Genomic DNA, 23,327 nt, shown 5'->3' on the forward strand with positions numbered 1-23,327 from the left:
CCTACTTGAAATAATAGTTTTAATTAAGTTAATTTAAATGAACATTTATTTGCAATCTGTTTTTATTATAGTTACTTAAGCCTTAAGTATAACATTAAATATCACTATGCATTTTTGTTCACAATGGGCTATTCGAACAGGTAAATGGAATGTAAATCATTACTAAATCTCAAAAAGACTAACTACAAACTGGAATTCTAGTAATACCAAAACAGTTAATGTGGGGAGTTCAAATTATATCTGGAGTTGAGGGTGAACAAGGTAGACATTAGAGAGAGAGAAAAAAAAAACTCTTATTTTTACTACAAACTTCCAAAGACCCTTTCCTATACTCTATGAACGATAATGCTGCTCTGTTTAGCAAAGGAGCAATATTTATTGTATCCAGATCCAAAACCATCACTGCAAAAGCATCTGAAAGCAATTTATCCCTGAGAGAAACTATATTGGATAACTGCTACAACTTTTATATGGGAAAATCATAAAATATTTCCTAATTCTGGAGTCGACACTAGAGGAGTTTGGAATTGGAGAGGTGGTGTAGGGGTTAAAGTGCTTACTTTGTGTGCTGTTGAGCCTGAGTCTTGTCCTAGACATCAGAAATGGTCCCTTCTGAATCACAGTCATGATCTCTAATCACAGAGCCAGGAATAAGAACTGAGCAACACCAATACTTAAAGTTACAGAGATAAAAATAAAAACTGGATGTATAAACTGTTATAAACCTTATCCACAAATATTGCTTTGGCATATCTTATAGACCACTTTTCCAGGTGAACCATTTATTTTTTTGAATAATTTGATTTTTGATATACCTACCAGTTTTAGAAGAAAATGTAAATGCAGATGTGAATTTGAATAAACCATTTATTTTCTTATAAATATACATTTTTAGGCATTACTATTTATAGAAGCAGTAAGTTATCCCTCTGTTTTCATAGAAACCTTGAATTTTACTCTTATTAAAAGCTTAATAGTGGATTTAAATACTGCCTCAAACCAAAAGGATCAACTTTTTCAAATTTTCTAAGATTTTTATAAATTGAATATTTTTTTGCTTTGGGGGCCGCACCCAGCAGTGCTCAGGGCTATTTCTTGACTCTGTGCTAAGGGATCACCCCTGGTGATGCTCCAGGGACCATGTGGGGCATGATGGATAGAATATGGCTCTGTCATAGATTTGGTATTATCTTTATCAGTTCCCATTTGATGCTACACTTGATCTTAGCCAAAAGGCCGAGAAGCGATTCATAGTTTCCATTTGAGGGATGAGCAATTACCTAACTCAGGACTTAGTTTATAAACTGGAAGGATACATCATAGGAACCAGGTCATATTACCCAGTCTAGTTGTACTTCCTTTTATCTTCGTTTGAGGTAAAGAAGATCAAGATGATCAAAAGAAATGGAGGACTGGAACTGGAGGCCTACAAAGGGTAGGGAGCTTGCCTTATATGTCACTGACCTAGGTTCAATTCCTGGAACACTGTATGGTACCCCTAAGAACCTCCAGGAGTAACTATGGGGGCATATCTAGGGGTAAGTTCTGAGCACCACTAGGTCTGGCACCCCAAGCAAAAACAAACACCAGAAATGGAGGGCTTCAAAAACCTGCATGGAGATCATGGAACCAAGAGTGGGACCCTTGTGATGGATACCACACATTTTAACTAAATGGAATTAAAAGTCAGCATTTGAACTACCAGGAAACACTCTGATTCTAGTTCTATGGTTGTTACTACTTCAATCCAATTCATTGCATGTGACAGAAGTTCAGCCAATTAGCTGATTATTTGAACTGTTGTTGTTCTGCTGTTCTCTCTATAGAACAACATACAACTAGCTTGACTGCTTTTATATTTCTCACCGAACTAATTTTCTAGGCAAACCAAATCATCTGATCATTCATTATGCCTAAAGCATAACTGACATCTTGTCTGTAAAAGATAAATAGCTTTGTTAATTGGCATTGATAAACTATGATTAACAAACACCAGTGCAGTAGTACCAATAGGAAAAACTAGCTTTATTTTCCAATTTGCTTTTACTCAATAGAATACATGAGGGCTGGAAAAATATTTCTTAATAGTTAGTTGACTGTGGGGAAAAGTGAGGTCGGTTACCATGTGAAGTACAGTTATAGGTCACATTTCAGAAAAAATATAGACTGAAAAATCATTTGGCATGGATAAGTATTTCTGGAAAGTAGCAAGTATAGCACAACCTATTGGGTATTCAGCTTCAAGGATGATATTAGATGATAAAGATACATTTGCGGATATTCTTTTCATTTTAAAATGACCTCTTGTTCCTGAGAATTGCCTCTCTAACCTCCAGAGATTAAGTGCTATTGTTGTACAATGTGATACTGTCATTTTGGCCACAACTAATCAGACAAGATACTCTGCTGCATCCTGCTGTGCTAATCATTTCTGTCCCCTATGACTGTTGGACTGGGAGCCGAGTCTCTCTCTCTTTCCGAGTTAGAAATATAAATGGTAAACTCAGGATCTGTGGGGTGCCCATTATCAACAATGAGAGGGAGGGTTAATATAGTTTAGAGCATTAAAACTAAGGTATTTATTAGAGAGAAGCAAGTCTGGCTATGAGGACATTCATTTTGGCATTTTAGATTCTTGTTCCTTCCAATATTTAAGAAGGAACAATTACTCCCTTTTCTAGTTTCTACCATTCATTTGTCCTCTCATTTTTATTCATGCCATTCTAGTTATTATCTTGAGTTTAATAAGAAAAAAATCAGTTACATTATTTTAATGTGTACCATATTTTTTCAACAGATAATTAAGACATATTATGTATTTCCAGGTGTCTTAGATTGGGTGGTAAAATTAAACCACATATAAAAGTGAGTGGAATTAAAAACTAATGATACTTTGAAACTTGTGTGAAAATTATCAACAGCAGATATCATTTTTAGCTTTCTAAAAACCTTTGCACTTAAATAGAATAATTGACACAAGTAAAAATTTTCCATATATGCGGACATAAATTTCATAAAAAATATCTTGCCAAAAATTTCAGGTGTGTTTTTCCTTTAATAAAATAAAGTGATCAATCATTTCTTTAAAAGAACTAAAAGGTTCTTTTATAGAATTCCTTAGTGTGTTTGTGCTATGTTTATGTTATTGTTATTTTAAAAGAAAACAAGGCAAGTTATAAAATATTTTTCTTATATTTATATTTTCAGGGCGAATAGAAGGGCATGTTAGTAGTATATTCAAAATAATACCAATAGTCAACATAAGGTACTAATATAACTGTCGAAAAAATCTTAGTATTAGGAGTAAAGCTGACACTGACCAGGCACCTATTATGTGCAGGAATTCTTATTAATCTTCATAGCAACTATGACAACTGTTACTGTCATTTTGCTGATGAGAAAATGAAAAGTGACATTACTAACAATTTTAACAGGTCTATGAGTTTCAATGAAGTCTTTTAATTTTATTTTTAGAAAAGCTGCATTTTGGTATGTAAAATCATATTTTAAATATTAAAGATGCTCATTACTTTTCTTTTGAGGCATCTCTCCTGCTTTCATATCTCTTGAAGCAGATCATCTTCATTTTCTTAAGTATTTAATAAAAAGCACAAAAAGGTCACCATATCCTTTTCCAACCAAAACATTAAATCAGAAATATTTTGCCCCTGTCTCAGAGAGACAGAATTTCATATATATTTTACTGCTATTTCTTCTGTTTTCCATAAAAATTCTCTTTCTTTTTGATGTTAATTTTCTCTTCAGGATATGACATCCTCCGATATTTGAAAACGAATGACAGGTTTCTCCAGGTTTAGAGTGACTACGTTGTTAAGATTATAAATGTGTATTCTTAGACACTTGAACATTGTTCACAAATTGGATTTCTGAAGTGTTAGCAATGTTCTTTTTGAGGGATTAATCTCTCCTTCAGCAGAGATGGGGAGGAGGAAGAGGAACCAAAATGCAATATTTGAAAGACTTTATCACACTCGGCTTTTTAAAGCTCAAGACCCCAACTTATCTTCTCAGCAATTTTTCATCTTTTTATCTCATATATCTGTTCTGCCAGCCAGATCACACACTTTTAGTGCATCTCCAGAATTTTGTCTTTGTATCCTAAATGTGTTTTCATCTCTATTTTCATGTCAGCCCATCTTATTTCAAGAATTTCAAGGCAAGTGCCTCTGTAAAAAACATTTTACTTCACTTATTTTCACCTTGTAACATCCAGGGACTTAAATGGAACAAAGATACATAAGTTTGAAAAGAGCATCTTAATCAAATATAGGGTTGCCACTTCTCCCATCAAGGGAAACTTTACCTTTCCTAAAGGAAACACTTTTAGAAATTCTTCTAGTACGGAATAAGTTTAAAAGCGCATTTTGTTTGTTCTTTTACCCATACTCTGAGATATTGACTGGTGGAAGGAGTTTACCCATGGTATCAGTTAGTCATGATTCTAAATCTTATAGGAAATTGATACTGCATTATACGATTTATTTCCACTGATAATTAAGAATCTTGTTCACATAAAGTATCCCATTACAATGTGTTTTCCCCACTTTTGCAAAAGGGGATTCACATGCTACTTACTCAATGGTGTGGCTTCCCACAGATGCTAAAATTCAGAAGAATGGATAAGTATGCTGAAGTATAGAGAATTTAGAGAGAAATCAAATACTTTAAGATTTATTTCTAAATAATTGGAAAATATGAATTTATTAAATCAGCCTAAATGTTTGAATATTACTTTGTTTGTTTGTTTTGGGCCACACCTACTAGGCTCTGAGATCACTCCTGGCAGGGAGTTTGTTTAGGGGAATCATGTTGGGTGCTGGGGGTAGAACCCACGTTGGCTGTGTGCAAGGCAAGCACCTTATCTGTTTCTTACCACATATGCTATCTCTTCAGTCACACAGCAGTACTTTAGTATTATTATCTAATATACCTTCTTTAACTTAACATTACACTTATGTAGCACCTTTCAGCTATAAAACAATTTTTTTCAGCTAATGGATACAAAAAATGTAAGTTCCAATTACTATGTCATTGAGGTTATTCTATTGATTTACACCTCTAAATAAATAATTTAATTATACTTGCAATTAACTTTGTCTTGCATATATTTATAATTAGTACTTTAAAATATTTTATCATGTAGAGTTGAGAAGAAAATGTGTCTTTATGTTTTATATTTTAGTTGCATATTTTACACATTTTCCAGACATTTTATAATTACTTAAACATTTTAAAATTTGTACATACTACCCCCACAAAGGAGATGTGCCTTTTTTTAATATGACCTTAAAGCATCAAATGTTTAGTTTCTTAGATAAATAATTTTACATTATTTCTATAATACTCAATAAATATTTATATATGAATTAGTACATGTTATAAATGTACTGATTTATGTAAAACAAGAGTGTAAAACAAATTCATCTTTATTTCTTTTCTATGTTCCTTACATTCACTATTTCTTCATGTATTTTCTCATTCTTTTCTGTGTTGTAGCATTTTCATTACATTTAGGATGAAGTAATTTCATATTGAATTATTGAATGCTATCCATCATAAACTGTTAGAAACATTCATTACCCCAATAGATACAAAATACAGCCAAATATAAAGATGCACACGCTTAAGTTTTGTTATCGTTTTTACTTAAAAATGTACGCTTCTGTTACTTTGTGCAACTTTAAGTTATTTGCTTAAAAGGTGAGGGGTAAATTTATCTGCAAATTGCCTAACACTTAATGCTCTATTTGGCTTAATCTTATTTATATCTTTTTTATTAATACATCACTTCATCACAATGATACTAAGGTGTTACTTCATACGAACAATCAGTTTTGCGGGAACTGAGGTATTGGGAGAAAGATCAAGAGATCTCCCAACAGTACTCTGTGGCCCAGGGTCTGTCCTGCCAATATTTGTCCTCGTGGTGTGGTCTGATGGTGCAGTGCTCTAGCCAGCAAGGTGGATTCCTCAAGCCCAGATGTACTGAAGGACCACCTGGCCAATGCTCTGGACTAATTGAGAGATTGGGGACCATGAATTACTTTGATTAAAATAGGGCTTTATGAATATGAGGAATGACCCATTTAAGCTATCTAACAGGAAAGATGATGTGGGTGTGTGTGTGTGTTTTTAAAGAACAAGCACTGGACGATATTAAAGGGTATGCAAATTGAATTGACACTACTAGATTCAGTTGCTTCATCTAGTATCTGCTAAGTTTATCACTTAGAAATATTTAATTTGAAGACTGTGAGTGTTTTTTCAATTCTTTTCCAAATTAGATAAAAGATAATACTCTAACTGGTAAAAAGTTACTCCATTTTTTATGTCTTTAAATTAATTGATACAAAACCTAGGAATAGGGGCTGGAGTGATAGCATAGCAAGTAGAGCGTTTGCCTTGCACTCGGCCGACCGGGGTTCGATCCCCGGCATCTTATATGGTCCCCCAAGCACCGCCAGGTGTAATTCCTGAGTGCAAAGCCAGGAATTACCCCTGAGCATCGCTGGGTGTGACCCACAAAGCAAAAAAAAAAAAAAACAACAACTAAGAATAATGACAAAATTGCATAATACTTTTAATAGCAATTAAATTTCATTTATTTTAAGCAGATAATATATGTAATACAAGGTATATGCTTGGATCATGTTTATGACAGTAGCTATTAATTTTGTCTTTCCATCCACTCCTGTCGTCCCCTATATATGTGTGTAAGATGCAGACTCAGTGACTGAGCTAAAGACAAAGAGACGCACACCACAGATACTAATCTTGATTATATATGGTTAATGTAATCGAAAACCCTAAAAAATATTTCTAAGTTACTTTGTCATAGCTATAAAATGTTTTTTGACTTTAGCTATGTACTTTTCAGTCAATAATTTAAAATAAAACAGGGGAATTATCTTTACTTATTCAAAAAATATTGGAATATACACAATAATCTTCACTTGAGAAAAGCAGGGAGAGTATACATTCAAATAACCTTCATAAAGTTAGACTCTTTCAGAATTACCTTTATTTCAATATTTCTAAAGATATATTTTAGTTGTGAATTATTTAAGCACGGCTGCACACACATACATACCCACAAACCGACATTATTCTGAAAGGTAAGAAGGGACCCTTATAAAACCTTTGTGAAACAAAACACAAGCTCTAATTTTTACAAGGTTATCCTATGTCTGACAGATCACATTTCTGAAAGCTTGATGTTTAATCTCTAAAAGTGGCTCAAACCTGCTGTTAAATTAAGATATGAATGATGCATCCCAATTTTAACACATCATTGCCTTTATTCAGAAGCAGTCTTTGTTAAGATTAAAAAGTCTTGATCTCCAACAAAACAAGCTATGTTCCAATTTTGATGCGAATGACCTTAAGAAATTATTTCTGTTTTTAAGATCAAAAAGTGACCAGATCCTCAAATGATGTAATCATTATACTTACAAAGCCATCATTTACTATGTTATTGCAAAGGCAAATGTAGAAAACCTTGACAAAGGAGATGAAATAATAACATTTCTGGGGGCTTAGGCTTCTTTTTTTTAAAGAATTTTAAGTTTAAGATGTTTTATAAATTTTAACAAAATAATTACACTGTGACTGATTGTAGTAATAAACGGAATGTATTAATTTTTTAATGGTTTGTGGAACATAATATTTTGTTTGCTTTTGAGCCACACTCAATACTATTCAGGTCTATTCCTAACTCTGTGCTCAGGTATCATTCCTGGCAGTGCTCAGGGGACCATATGTGTTTTGGGGGTTAGAATATGGACTCGTTGTGTGAAAGGCACCCACTTTATCTACTGCTCTCTCTGGTCTTTATATTGTCTTTTAAAGGCTTATGATAAGGGCAAAGAAGCTATTTTATACCTTTTTAGCAGATGGTACAAAGATATATAGACAATTTACTGATTTGTACAAAGACATGATGAATTAAGATTAGTTTCAAATCATCTCTATGGTGTAGGGGAGTAAAACTTCCTAGAACTATGGCATACTGAAGAATCACCTAGAAAGCTTTTTATAAGCCTGTTTCTGAGTGCTGCTCTTTTTAACCTTTCTGAGGCAAGGCAAATTCTGACAATTTTCCAACTGAGGCTAAAGCTGCTACCACATGAACCATGTTCTGAACAGTTAATTTCTACAGATAAAATTTCAATGTGGGCTTCATAAATTATAATTGTCTTATAGTCGAGTCATTTCATTTATTTTTACATTTGCTTGACTATTTCATGAAGGAAATATATATCAATTTTGTTACAGGAAATAAATTTTAAGAAGTTAAAACGTCTATTTTGTCAGAAATGCTGATATTACTAACTCCTTTTTGAGCTCTGTGGTACCGTCCTCAGAAACTTTATCGATTCTTCCAATTCTTCCTCCTCAAGATTACCACTCCATTCCCATTCTGATGTAGTCTAACAACCTTTAATGCTTCATTCTGACATCTTCCTGAGAAGGTATTGAACTGAAAATCTAGCAGTTAAGAGCTTTATTTATTATTAGAATTATCAAGTCTTTTTATGATACCAGATCTCTCTTAAGTTTGTGAAAAGTTCATCACTTTTGTGTTTCTTTCAGTGACTCATTTATTTTATACCAAAAAAAAAACTTGAAAGTGAGAATTTTTAAAAGGTAAGCGATGTTGATATTGAAGTTTTCAGTACAGTAGAAGCAAATTTATCCTATCAGATATATTGACATCTATATACAAATTATTTTAAGTAATTAATTTAACGGATAGTATGTATTAATCTAAAGCAATTTAATAAGAACTCTTCCTAATTAAACAAATTGATCATCTGGTATTTTGCTATGTTGTAAATATGAGCTTAGATCACATAATCACTAAAATAATTAATAAGATATAGGTATACATTAAACTATAAAATCACCCATGCATATATTTATGGAATTTCCCAGAAATGAGTTCAATAGAGCTTTCATGAAATGAAAAATATAGACGGCATTGTGAAGGAAAAGACCAGAATAAAGACAGTCCACAGACTGGGAGAAAATATTTACCTACCACTTCTGTGAAAATGGGTTAAAATCCAAGATGCACAAACCACTGATAAAACTTTACAAGAAAAATTAAAACCTTCAAAAAACTAGGGAAAGATGAAAAGAAATTTTCTCAACGAAGAGGTATAGATGTCCAAAGTACATGAAAAATTGTTACTCATTTAATCATCAGGGAAATACAAATCAATATAAAGAGATATCATTTCAAAGCAGTGAGACTGGCACATACCACAAAGAACAAAAGCAACCATTGCTAGTGTGAATGTGAAGGAATTGGGACCCTCATTCACTGTTGATGGGGATGTTGATTGACACAACCTTTTTTGGAGAACAATATTGACACTACTTAAATTAGAAATTGATCTTCCATATGACCCTGCAATTCCACTCTGAGCACATACCCTAGGGGTCTTAAAATTCTCTTCATAAAAAAAAAAAACTTTTGCATATCTAAGTTTATTTCATCATTATTCACAAAAGCCAAAATCTAAAAGCAATCTAAGTGTACAAAGTCAGATGCCTGGGCAAAGAAATTATAAAGCTTAAACACAATAGAACTACTTGTCTATATGAAAAGATAGAATCATGCATTTTGCTGATAAATGGATGGTTCTGGAAGAGTATCACATTAAATGAAGTTAGTCAGGAGAGAATCAGCCACAGATTTATCTCTATTATGTGTGAGATATAAAAAAAAAAAGTAGATGAATAACAAATGGGTAAGGCAACAGAAATGGAGATCTAGTCTTCAGGACGATGCTTACCACATGTGGAAAAATAGAAGGGGGATGAAATGAGGGATACTGAGATGAAGATAGAGTGCATGCTGCTGGAATGTGTCACACACAAAGTCTTATTATTAAGAGTTGTAAGCCACAGTGCACAAAATAATTTTTAGAAATAAAATGCAAATTACAATAGTACCCTGGATTCATATAGAAAAGGCAATGAAAAATTTTATATTCAAAATTTCACTAAATTTGATCAAAAGCACAAAGTGGTGAAATAAATCTCAAGAAAAATTTTAATCTTCTACATCTACAAGAAACCATGTGAGTTGCAATGATAAACATAGTCTCTAAGTAGAATTCTTGAAAATAATTGATAGGCTGAAGACTGAAAACGCAAAAGTAAATATCAATCACGATCACGAAATCTCGTTAGTCGTCGATTTCTCACGATTTCTCAGGCTCAGTAACCTCTCTTTCGTCCTTTCCCTAGTATCTTAGAAGTCTGGACTCGGCCCTCCCAATGATGTCACACTGGAGGCTCTTTCAGGGTCAGGGGAATGAGATCCAGCTTGTTACTGGATTTTGCATATGAATACACCACGGGAAGCTTGCAAGGCTGTCCCATGTGGGCAGGAAACTCTCAGAAGCTCGCCAGTTTCTCCCAGAGGGAAATGTAGGCTACAAGCTTCTGGGAGCTTGCTTTTAAGTCTCTGGATGTTGGTCCTTGATGGGATTACACACACCTGGGTTCCTCTGCCAGTACCTTCATGCGTAAGGCCTGTCCGAACGTGTGGAGAGGAGCCTGGAGCATGGCTGTAACTAGGTTCCAGTGGTCTTCAGCTGCCGGGAGCTCTGCTGGGGGTGGAGAAGGAAGCTGGAGCCCATCCCCTGGGGAAGACAGTCAGGCGTGTGGGCAAGAGACTCTCTAATCTAATATAGATTAAAATATAGTTTAATCTAACCATATTTACTATATTTACAAGTAAATATAGTTAGATTAAAAAGTCTTCAGGATAAAATTTTAAAAAGAAACAGGAAAAGATCCTTCAAGAGGATTTATCACATAATAGCATATATAGGAAATAATAAATTTCATAAGCAACGGTTAAATAGCACCGTTTAACCATTGCTATTTTATCATGAATAAAATAGCAACGGTATTTTATAAATAAATGATAAAAAACTTAAATGATAAAAAATAAATGATAAAAAACTTTCTGAAAACAGATCAAAACATAAATTATTGGAATATTGGGGGATAATAAAAGTAATAATAAGAGGAAAATCCATGGCAAATTATAGTCCACTGTGTACCACCAGGGGTGAACTCTGAGCATAGAGCCAAAAGTAAGCCCTCCAGGTGTGTCTCAAAAATCCAATAAATAAGTTAGGAAAATATTTTTACTTTTATATGATTTAAACACAAGTAATATTTTCTCTCTTTTCCTTACATATGGAGCATATAAATGCATGACTTTCCCTCTTTTTTTTTAATTGGACTGACATTGATTTAGAATATATTGCTTTCAAGTGTAATAATTATAATCAGCATTATTTATATTACATTAGTGTCACCACTAGTATTTAAAATGCATTAGATTTTAATGAAGCTTTATAGATGTCTACTAATGCATGGGATATTGAAATGTGAAAAATGAATGAACAGCTCTTTAAACTTTCATTGTCACTGTCACTGTCATCCCGTTGATCCTCGATTTGCTCGAGTGGGCCCAGTAACGTCTCCATTCCTCCTAGTCCTGAGATTTTACTAGCTTCTCTTTACTCATTCTTCCCAATGGTGCTGCATTAGAGGCACTTCAGGCTCAGGGGAATGAGACCCATCATTGTTACCGTATTTGGCATATGAATACGCCATGGGGAGCTTGCCAGGCTCTCCCCAGTATGGGCAGTAAACACTTGGTAGCTCCAAGAGGGAGAACTAGGGTATCAGATGCTTCTGGGAGATTGTTTATGTAGTCTCTGGATGTTGGCTGTTGATGGGTTTACACAGGGCTAGAGGCAGTTTCTAGCTGTGACTGCCTAGTTTCTGGAAAATGGGGAACCTGGGTGGAAGAGGCCCAGTCCTGATCTGAGAAGCCTTGAAGATCTTGGCCCCGGTCCCGCACACCTGGGTTCCTCTGCCAGTTCCTTCATCCTTAATTGTATAATCTTCAGAAACAAGAGGACTTCCTTTGGATAAATGCTGAACATCCCTTTAAACTTTACCACAAAATTAATATCTTCCTGACTTGACCTATCTCTTTCTTCTATCACATTGTATTTCTAAATATTTGAAACTTTTAACCTCTGTCTGAAACTGATAATTTACAATTTACTCATTACTCAGAATGCCTCTATTGGTGGATTATTACTGCCTGAACCACTAGCATTTATGGTTCCTGAACATGAGCTCTGATAAATACTTGAAATTTGTTTCCTGTTTGTTACACTGAGTGTAACGCAGAGATTTTCAACTAAGGAATATATTTTCCTATTATTATGTTTATGCCCAAGAAAAGTGGTTGATGGATATCCTGAAGTTAGGGTTTTTCAAAAAATTTTTTTAGTGATAGTAAAAACATAGAAATTCCATAAAATTAATGGCATTGTGAATCATTATTAAATTTCTAAAGTAAAATGTGTTCAGAAATTCTACAACATTATATCAATTAAATACATTATTTTACAAGGACATCTTATTAAACAAATGCAATCCACACTCTAAAATCTCTTGAAAAATATGATGCATGCAGTTTTTTAAAAAATATGTTGTATTAGATATAGATAACACCATTGCAAAATCATATTTCAAGAGCCTAAGAATCTTTCTCATGTTCTTTTTTTTTTTTCCCTAAAAGTTGCCAAGTTGCTAAGTACATTTGCATCCTCTGCTATAGTCTGGAACTCTTTATTTACAAAGCTGCTTTTTTGTTGCTGTAATGTAACGTCCTTTGATGAAAAATTCATTCCTATACTACAGTATTGTTTTTTCTTATTTATCACAGCATTTACAAAGTTAATGGAATTCATCTAAGAATTGAGGGTCGTAGTGAAAACTACTACATAGCTGAATAAATTTGGCAAAACAAATGTTATGTGCTTGTGACCAAATAATTGTAGTTAGGTTTTCAAATCTGCAAATTAAGAAACCTTGCAAAAGCGGGAGCCGGGGAGTAGCCTTGCAAAAGTGAGTCCACTGATTCAAATCTCACAGTCACCAATATGTATTCAGTGTGGTTTCATTGATTCAGAAATAGCATGGCTTTAGTGTGACCTCTGGAGTACCACAGCAAGGGTAGGTGTGCAACAAATTAAAAATCATAACCCCCTGACACTGTGTGAAAACTACCCTCCCCCATGAGCATTAGAACGAGAAGCTACTTGGACAGCACTAATAAAATGACTGTGATCCCAGCAAGTACACGTGCAAACATCATAACTAAAACATGTATGATCTACCCTCCCAACCCTACTCAGAGCACTGTGCAGGGTTGTGAACTTACATGTGTGTGATTTGCACTCACTTCAGTGACAAACAAAAGAAACGGGAGGGAGGGTCACAGGATGACTAATTCTTCATTTTCTGCAGTAATAAGAAAGAAAGGATCACCATGTTAACTTCTTGAATAGGAGGTAAATCTATGTTGGCTTGTATTCTTAGTTAGAAATTCTGATACGTGGCAGAAATGAAAACATTCATTCCCTGAATTCCCTTTTTTTTGGTCTTGAGAAAAAGAAAATTGCTGAATAAATTTGGGGGTGGGATGTGAAAGAAGCTTCATAGAGAGAATAGATGACTAGATATATGCATATGTATGTGAGCATATATTGACAAATGGATAAGTTGTTTCTCTGAGTGAACTCTAAAACCTAATTTCAGACGAAACTGAGTTCGCTTTGCCTGTTGCTCTAATTTACTGAGAATGAGATTTTTTTTTCTGGAATATGGGGAATTCTTTTAATTCACTAACACAGTTCAAGAAAAACTGGAATCATTTATTATTTCAGAAAGCCAAGATTTTAAGAATTCTTTTTCCTGAATTATTTTAGTGGGTTTTGCAACTGGTACACTAATTATATATATGTACATACATTTTTTAAGACATTTTTGGTGTCTTTCTGTCGAATGGTGAAAAGGGCAATGGGAATTTTATGGTAAGTAGTTATTAAAATTCTCATCTAACTATATGTACATATGTGTGTATATATATTATACAGATATGTACATATAAGTATATATAGAGGTATATTCAATAAAAACTCAGGGGTAGAGTAGTTGTATTCCATATTTTAGGTTCTAGGTTTGATCCCTGGCACTACAAAATCAATTGCTTTAAATAATAATAAAATAATTATTACTTATTAATAATGAAAAACAAGTCACTGGGCAACAAAATCTTAATTATCATAGGTAAAAGTAATGTTGAATGCTTATCTCTATTTACCCTGGATAACCAAATAAGAAAAATTAGTAAGAGCAGGATTTTAAATTAGCTCATGGAAAATTAATGTTTGTATGAGTCCTTTGATAGAAGCACTGATCTCCTATAATTTCCTGACCAACATTTCTGAAAAAAAAAATGACTCAGTATTAAATTTGCAGATAACTGAATATTAATGTAAATTTTCCCTCAATGTATTAGGGTTGCATTTGATTGAAACATTCATGGTGGTGCTTTGGTACTAGGCCATTCAGGATGCTTGGGCTAAGCTGTGCTCAGGATACATCAGAGCTATACTCAACAGTATTCAAAGAGGCTTATTATGCCAGAGTTTGAACTCAAGACCTTGCACACACTTTGACAGTTGAGTTACAACCCAAGCTTTATAAATGTGCATGTTAATGAATATTAAGAGAGGATTTATTATGTTAATGGGAAATAATAAAGTTGAATTGTCATTGTTTTCATTTGAAACTCTAATGAATGGTCTAATTTTTTGCTTAGTTGACTGAAATAAGGATCCAAATCCAATAAGTATTTCCTATACTAATATAGAAAATTTGCCAGAACTACTTTGGTTTGTTGTAGATAAAGATCAAAGACTTAAGGATTCAGAACTAGAGTGACTGTTTCACCTTAGCGTCCAGAGACAAGAGCTTCATTGCATCTGCACAACCAAAATTTTGAGGTTCAGCATTTTTGAAGCGTATAGAGTTTATTCTTTGCTGTGGATCAGGAAATATAGTGTGAACTTCTGCCAGTAAATGAAAGGTAATAACAGAATGCTAAGGTAGAAAGGGCCATGTTTTAGCACTTGATTATCAAAGACAAGATGATTATAGTTACTGTTATTGATAGAGGAGCAAAAGCATTAATCAGAATATTGACTCACAGAGATACTTGTTGTTGACTAATTTGTTTATGGAGTCATTAAAATGAAAGAGTTGCACAGAAAACTAAGTGTTATCTCATCTGTAAAACAGGAACACTCCAGGTTTACTGAACAAAAGTCTGACTTGAGTAACTAAAAGAGAACAATGAGTTCTCATATATTTAATTCCCATACATGATCAAATTAATAGACTAAGAGGCCCCTTGAATAAATGGAATGCCTGATGCTCTTGAGTAGACGCTTGTACATTAAAACATATGTTTATTATAAATTTTCTCTTTACCTATCCAGTATGACCACGGATTTTCCTTTTCTTTACAAGAATATCTTTAAATGAAGAAAAATAAGACATTTTAGAAATTCACAGTGTTGGATAAGAAATAAAACTACAACCTTTTTGATCTAAATGATTCTTACTCACTAGTCAGACTAGATATAAGGTTAACAAGGAATTTTATGTTTAATTGATTCTGCAATGTACCCTGTTGGTCTCGTAGTTAATTATGTGACTATCTCTCCAATTTAAGATTTAAAATTGAAATACATGTATCCAGCATTGGGTAGAAATTTTGGAGGTCTTGAACTCGTGAAGAAAGTGCTAATAAGTTACTATGGTAGAAAAGGTCAAATTAAATATACTAGAATTGCCTCTATAAGTAAGTGCAGTACACCAAGAAACAATATCTAATTTTTCAAGGGATCACAAGTAAAACACCATCAGAACTTGGGAATTTGAGATTTCTACTTTAATACTGAAGATTTCTACTGCAAAAGAGAAAGACACATTCTTAAAGGTGTTAAAGGCAAATTTTATTCAGTGACATTGCATAGTCTTAAAGAGAATTCAGTGTTATTAGAGTTCAACTTCAATGAAACCAAAGGCAGAAAATGATATGTTTTAAATATATTTATTTTTATTTACCCCCATTGATGCTTGGCAGTGCTGGAGGAACTTTGTGGTAACAAAAATGAAACTCTGAAGTTCACACATAAAAGGCATTCACCCTACCTCTTAACTCATATTTTTGGTCCATGCAGGAGATTTTTTTTTAAGACATTGGGCTATGCTAAATTAATAACACAAAAGGTTATTAAGGGAAAGTTTGATATCTTTGTTAAGAGTTTTGGATTTCCTAATAGGTGATTATCCAGAAGAGAAACTAACCTTTTGCTCTTTGTTTTGTTATGCTTTGTTTTTGTCGCACCTGGTTGTGCTCAAGGCTTACTCCAGGCTCTGCCTGGGCTTAAGGGTGACTCATGGCAGTGCAGGGGATCCAACTGCGGTCTCCATGTTCAAGTCGAATTCTACACTCATTGCACTTTTTCTCCAGTCCTGCTTTTTAAATTTTTGTATTTCAAAGACAGAGGCCCACAATTTTTGAAGTGCCAGCTTTGAAAAGTTGAAGATTAAAATCTCCAAAGGAAAACAATATGGACGATTCTCAAAAATCTAGAAATTGAGCTCCCATTTGACCCAGCAATACCACTGCTGGGAATATATCCCAGAGAAGCAAAAAAGTATAGTCGAAATGACATCTGCACTTATACGTTCATTGCAGCACTGTTTACAATAGCCAGAATCTGGAAAAAACCCGAGTGGCCTAGAACAGATGACTGGTTGAAGAAACTTTGGTACATCTATCCAATGGAATGCTATGCAGCTGTTAGAAAAAATGAGGTCATGAAGTTTGCATATAGGTGGATCAGCATGGAAAGTATCATGCTCAGTGAAATGAGTCAGAAAGAGAAAGACAGACATAGAAAGATTGCACTCATCTGTGGAATATAGAATAACAGAGTAGACTAACACCCAAGAATAGTAGAAATAAGTACCAGGAGGTTGACTCCATGGCTTGGAGGCTGGTCTCTCATTCTGGGCAACTCAGAGAAGGGAACACCAAGTAAAATGTGGTCAGAGGTCATGCGGGGGAAGGGTGATGCGTACCGAATGTAGACTAGAGACTGAACACAATGGCCACTCAACACCCTTATTGCAAACCACAACACCTAATTAGAGAGAGAGAGAACAAAAGGGAATACCCTGCCACAGTGGCAGGGTGGGGTGGGGGGAGATGGGATTGGGGAGGGTGGGAGGGATGCTGGGTTTACTGGTGGTAGAGAATGGGCACTGGTGAAGGGATGGGTTCTCGAACTTTGTATGGGGGAAACATGAGCACAAAAATGTATAAATCTGTAACTGTACCCTCTCGGTGATTCACTAATTAAAAATAAATAAATTAAATAAATAAATAAATAAATAATAAAATAAAATCTCCAAGGGCCTAAGAAAAGGATTCACTAGGGCTAGTTTTCTTAAATAACTGCAATAGCAGGTGTTCAGTTGTTTCCTCTCATGTGAAGGTTTCAATGAAACAAGCAGTAAACTCTCCTGCAAGTGCTACACTTTCACTTGGAGTGGAGAGTTGCCAGGATTGTGATCTTAAGGACAGAAACTTAAACTACTCTAAGACATGCAAGAGTTTGCTGAAGACCCAGTAAGGTATTACAAAGGAGTCGTTACGTGTTGAGAGGACTTTTTGTTTTGTATTTATTCACACCGCCATTTGCCATTTTCCCTTCTACCACATAAAAATTTTTGAGAGCAAGAACATAGTACCCCACTACCACAAATTAAGCAGTTGAGTTTCCCACATTTGGGGAAATCACAGGGGTCAACACTTTAGAGAGCAATGGATAAGCCTCACCTTGAGTAAAGTACCTTTATGATCATGGTATCTTCCCCCTCTCCCTCCCATCAGGTAAGTATTCTATCAATAACTTTGAAAATGGTAAACAAATCATGCAAAATGTCACCACATTATCATAAAGTTGATTTTGTTGCTCATTCCTATTGTAGTTGCTGCATTGCTGCATGTAGTTGCTTAGATCAACTTTTATTTTTGTGCTAACAAACTAAGATCTCAGAAACTAATGATACAGCATGAGGTTGTAAGAAGGAAAAAACAAACACATTCCATTATACTGAACATATAGTTCATGATTTGTTATTTTCTTAAATTTGCTTAGATCAACTTTTATTTTTGTGCTAACAAACTAAGATCTCAGAAACTAATGATACAAATTTGGTGACCTTAAAGTTTTAGAGGCCAGAAGTTTAAATAAATTTTTCTTGGACTAAAGTCAAGGTAGTGGAAGGATTTATCTCTTTTGGAGGCTTAGAAGAATGAATTGGGATGATTTAGGTGATTTATTTTATTTTATTTTTGCTTCTAAAAGCTGCCTGCTTGTCTTGCTTTTTGGCTCTTTCTTCCATATTGATAGTGGATCACTTCCATTTCTGTTTCAAACAATTGATCTGCTTCTTTATGATACCTTTAAACCCCACTAATAAAGGCACTTATGAAAATTTGTAGTTATTCAGAAAAATCTCCCATTTCAAAACCCTTAACTTTTTAGTCTCTTTTGTGAAGTTCATTTTTCCATAGGAATCAACAATCACAACTTCTCGGGAGTATGATGTGAATATTGTTGTTTCTAATATCATATCTCGTTGTCTAAGTTTAATCTTCCTGTCTCCCTCCCATAAGGCGTCAGCAAATTGGCCCCATTTAGATAATACACCACCTCAAGACCTTCAACTAAATTAGCTCATCAATGTGCATTTTCCCCTATTAATGTAACATGTTCACAGGTTACTGAAATTAACATATGGGCTTCTTTTGTTTTGGGTAGGGTGTGGGGGGAATCTAGCAGTGGGCAGTGGTTACTACTTGCTCTGCACTCCTGGCAGACACAGGGGACCATATGAGATGCTAAGAGTCAAACCCAGGTCAACCACATGCCTTACCCATTGTACTATCATTCAGGCCCACGGTATTAGCATTTTTGGAGATAATTTTTCTTTCAAACAATAGACCTATCTCATAATTCTATCCACAAATATAATTATTTCCTTTAAAGTATCCTTTAAAGTAGAAAAAAAAATTCCAGCTGTAGTTTTGGACATATCCTCTGGTCCTTGGAGATAGCTCCTACCTAGATCTGTGCTCTGGGATGTACCTTGTAGTGGACTGCGTGTTTCCGGTGACCAATTGTGCTCAATACTTTGAACTATTTCCCTCACCCTAGGCAAATGATTCTGTTGTTATTTTGCAGTCCTGGGTATTGAACCCAGATTGATTGCCTTAAAGTCAATAGAACAACACATTGCTCTATTGCATCGGTGATGTTATGCTGATATAACTAGTGGACATCAATTAAGCATAGCTGCTTTTTGTGTTAATACTATATGACTTAGCATATTGAACGGTGTTAAAAATATCAATTGTAAATAAAGCTGTTTCTGGAGACATTGTCCACTCATAATAAATGGATTACTATAGACAAAGGTAGTTTTGAAGGAAGTTATTCTCATGGAATGCTTTAGAAACATATTTGACCCATTGAATTTCAGAATGACTAATTTAAGTTTTTCTTTTATATATTACTTTTCCCCACTTTTTGAAAAGAAACAGACACACTGTAACCGTACCTCTTCTCTCATGATGTATTGGGTGAGTCAGACCTACTGTCATGTTTCTTTAGCTTCAAATGTCCTTAGAACAAGATAATCTGTATTAAGGGGCCATAATTAAGAAGTTAAATCCAGTGTCTCATTTCCCATCTGAATGTGTTTTAGAAGATTCTTCGTTTTAAATAGTTTCTATTATGAGATGAAACTTTTGTGGGATCTCTTGAAAGAAATATATGAATTATAGTATATGGCCATCTAGATATTAAAAGGAATTACACTGTATGCTGAACCACTAGTGTAAATAACCTTTAAGATCATAACTCTTATGGCATGTTCATGAACTGACGGTAGAGGCATGTAAGAAGGTAAATATGGTCAACTTCCACTGGGCTTTGAAAATTGTTTCCTGGACCTTAAGTTTTATTTTCTGTACAATTTTGAAATATTTTACACATGGCAGTAATATTTTCTTATTTATATTTTCCAATTATTATAGCTTCTGCTGTTTTAAAATTAGACTGAAGAAACAGGATAAAACAGATGCCAGATTATTTTTAAGATTTTTTTATTTAATTCTGATAACACAACTCTGGGAATTGTAGTGAAACTAGTAAGAAGCGAGTAGATTCAGAATATACTTGAAGACAAAATTTATAGTTTCCTGGCACGGAGGTGATGTTTAAGACTAAGGGGGGATAAAGTGTGAAGTGTAATGAGTGAGTTCATCCTGAGAGTGGAGTTGCTGTCAACCAAGATGGCTTTTAAAAGCCCTTTTATGGGAGGAAGTAAAAGGTTCAAGCCAGATTTGTTGAGTTTGAGTGTTTTTTAATAAACTAAAATCAACTGCCAATTTGCCATATCAAATTGAAAATCTGAGTCAGGGGTTCAAACAAAATTTACAGTAGATATATCAAGGTCATTATTTGTTTTAACTTACATAATTAAGACTATTTAAATGCTGGGGAAACCCCTGCCCACATCATCCTTTGTGCTAGTTGAGAAATGGCCCAGCACTATGACTCCAAAAAAGTTTTATACCTCCGAATCTCCTTAGGTAGAAGGATTCAGGGATGAGAACTGTGGTCTTCTTCCTATTCGGGTGGGCAGGTTCCTCTCTCTCCCTGGAGGCAGAGCAGCCCCCGTGCACACCTGACAGCCTCCACAATAGCATGTGTTGCATGATGGCATGGCATCCCAAATTTCATATTAATTGTACATCCAGTAGATCACAGCAAATCTGAAGGGACAGTTACGCATACCACCCAGTACAATAAGCCTAAACAATAACACAGAAGGTTCAACTAGCATCAACCAGCACAGTAGATCCTCAAACAATAATTTCAGTAACATCAGTGTGAGATATAACAAATCATCACAAATTGACTGCTATTGGCATAAGGGTTAATGATTGCATCTCCCTTGCATTGCAACAAACAATATGAAGTAAAACTGCAGGCTGGGGTGACAGGTGGGAAACTGGAGACTTTGATGGAGAGAGTGTCACATCGCTGGTGGGACTGGTGTTGGGACATATAAAATCTAAAACAACGGAATTATGGAAAATTTGATAAATAATGGTGTTATGATAAAATTTTAAAAAAGTATTTAAATGTTGGGCTGCATTTTAAAATAATACTAAGTGACTTTGAAATTATTTCTTTCACTATTAAGAAGGAAATTCAGAACTTTGAAGTGTGGAAGAGTATAAAGTGATGATTATTAGGTACTATTTTCACTTGAGTTGAAGCATTTGATCCTAACCTTCTCTCCCAAGTGACCCAGATTTGGCTCCATTCTCTGAGCTGATTACTGAGGCCCAGTGAATGACTCTAATGAATTATAGTGGCAACTCCCCGGTGATTATTGATTTCATCCAGCTCACTGAACAGAAATAAGTACTTTCTAATTTGTTGTGACATTGAATAGATGTGTTTATTTATTAAAGGATGCAGTAATGGCAGCATGCCACCTTGTCAGAAGAAAGAATAACTCTCTTTTTTTGTGGGATAGAAAGAACATAAAGCAGTGACTGGCAAATTAGTGTTTTCTAGAAGATTGCAACAAATGGACAACTTTATAGTTTTGAAATATGTCAGAAATAGAAAAAAATAGAATTAGAGTCAAATAGCTTTAAATTTCTTTTTAGTTCTCGACGTGAGTTTTGACTTTTAGAAAGTTATCTCTCATCAAAACATCGATTTTTTTTTAATCTCAGGAATGTGGATAATGAAAACTGAAAGTTAATTGTGAACATAAGATACAAACAAATGATGACAATGAAGTTTAAATTGTTACAGAAAAATGAACTATTATCACTTTTATTAGGGTCAAGATTTCCAGTGCCCATGCTAGAGTTTAAATTAAGTAAATTAAGGATCTTTAATCGAGGTTATTCGCGTTATTTTTTTATCTTGAGAATTTATGTCTTCTTGAGTTTTTAATATACTATTTCAGGTTAGCATAATTGCTTGTCTCAATGCATTTCTAGGGCAAAAGTCACAAATTTAACTTGTATTAGTTTCTACTAGTAAAGATCTTTTTTGGTATATTAGAATTAACTATAAGGCAAGGAAAAATAGTGACTAAACTAGTCTATACAACTGCATACATTTCAGGGAAACAACAAACTTTTCAAAGTATATGTTGCCACATCCTTACCACTACCAAAATACCAATTCCCCCACCATTTTGATCTCTTTTTTGATCCCTTACCTTTTTCTCTGCTCTCATGTCTGAGTAGGTAGGTTTTATTTCTTAGTTTTATTGTTCTGTTTCTTTTGGTGGGAGGAGGAATGGGCTTTCAACCAACTCGACTGTGCTCAGTGTTAACTCAAGGCTCTGTGCTTAGAGACCACTCCTGGTGGTGCTTGGGGACCATGAGCATTTGGGATTGAAATCAGGGTCATCAGCATGCAAGACATAAGACTTAATCCCTGTACTGCCTCTTGTATGTTTTTTTTTATTCATTTTTGTATTTTCTCATACTTTGCTTTATTAACGTCTTTTTGTTTCAGGGATACTTTCTTTCAATATGCAGAAGGGGCTGGAGTGATAGCACAGCGGGGAGGCCGTTTGCCTTGCACGCAGCCCACCTGGGTTTGATTCCTCCCTCTCCCTCTCTCTCTCTCTCTCTCTCTCTCTCTCTCTCTCTCTCTCTCTCTCTCTCTCTCTCTCTCTCTCTCTCTCTCTTTCTCGGAGAGGCCTGCAAGCTATCGAGAGTATCCCACTTTCACTGCAGAGTCTGGCAAACTACCCGTGGTGTATTCAATATGCCAAAAACAGTAACAAGTCTCACGATAGAGACGTTACTGGTGCCCGCTTCCGAAAATCAATGAGCAATAGAATGAAAGTGATACAGTGTTTCATTTTATCCCACATGTGGTGACATCATCTGACATTTCTCTTTTCCCTGACTTTCTTCAAATAGCATGCTCCCCGACAATCCATCTATTTTTGTCACAAAATGTATCATTTTGCTTTTTATGGTCAAATATAATTATTTTGTATATATATACATATATATGCACCAAATTTTCTTTATATATTAGTCTGCTATGGGCATTTGTATAGCTCCCATATCTTGGCTATTATAAATAGCATTGCACTAAACGTTTGTGTTATTGTGTGTGTTTGCTTCATTATGTTTAATTCATTATTTTTGTGTGATTTGAATAAATAGCAATAATTGATCTTATCATAGAACAGTTTTTTAATAATTTTAGAGCTTTTCC

General features: G+C 34.5%; 1 non-coding gene and 1 pseudogene across 1 annotated transcript; both read right to left on the reverse strand.

Annotated features, from left to right (window-relative positions):
* Positions 1 to 1,156: 1,156 nt before the first annotated feature.
* LOC129405176 (U2 spliceosomal RNA) lies at positions 1,157 to 1,248 on the reverse strand (annotated as a pseudogene).
* A 16,469-nt stretch (positions 1,249 to 17,717) lies between these two features.
* On the reverse strand, positions 17,718 to 17,889 carry LOC129405464 (U1 spliceosomal RNA). Its single transcript, XR_008630603.1, has one exon. It is a non-coding gene; the product is annotated as a U1 spliceosomal RNA (small nuclear RNA).
* Positions 17,890 to 23,327: the final 5,438 nt, after the last annotated feature.

The sequence above is a fragment of the Sorex araneus genome, chromosome 5 (genome assembly GCF_027595985.1).
Source record: "Sorex araneus isolate mSorAra2 chromosome 5, mSorAra2.pri, whole genome shotgun sequence".
NCBI classification, from domain to species: Eukaryota; Metazoa; Chordata; class Mammalia; order Eulipotyphla; family Soricidae; genus Sorex; species Sorex araneus.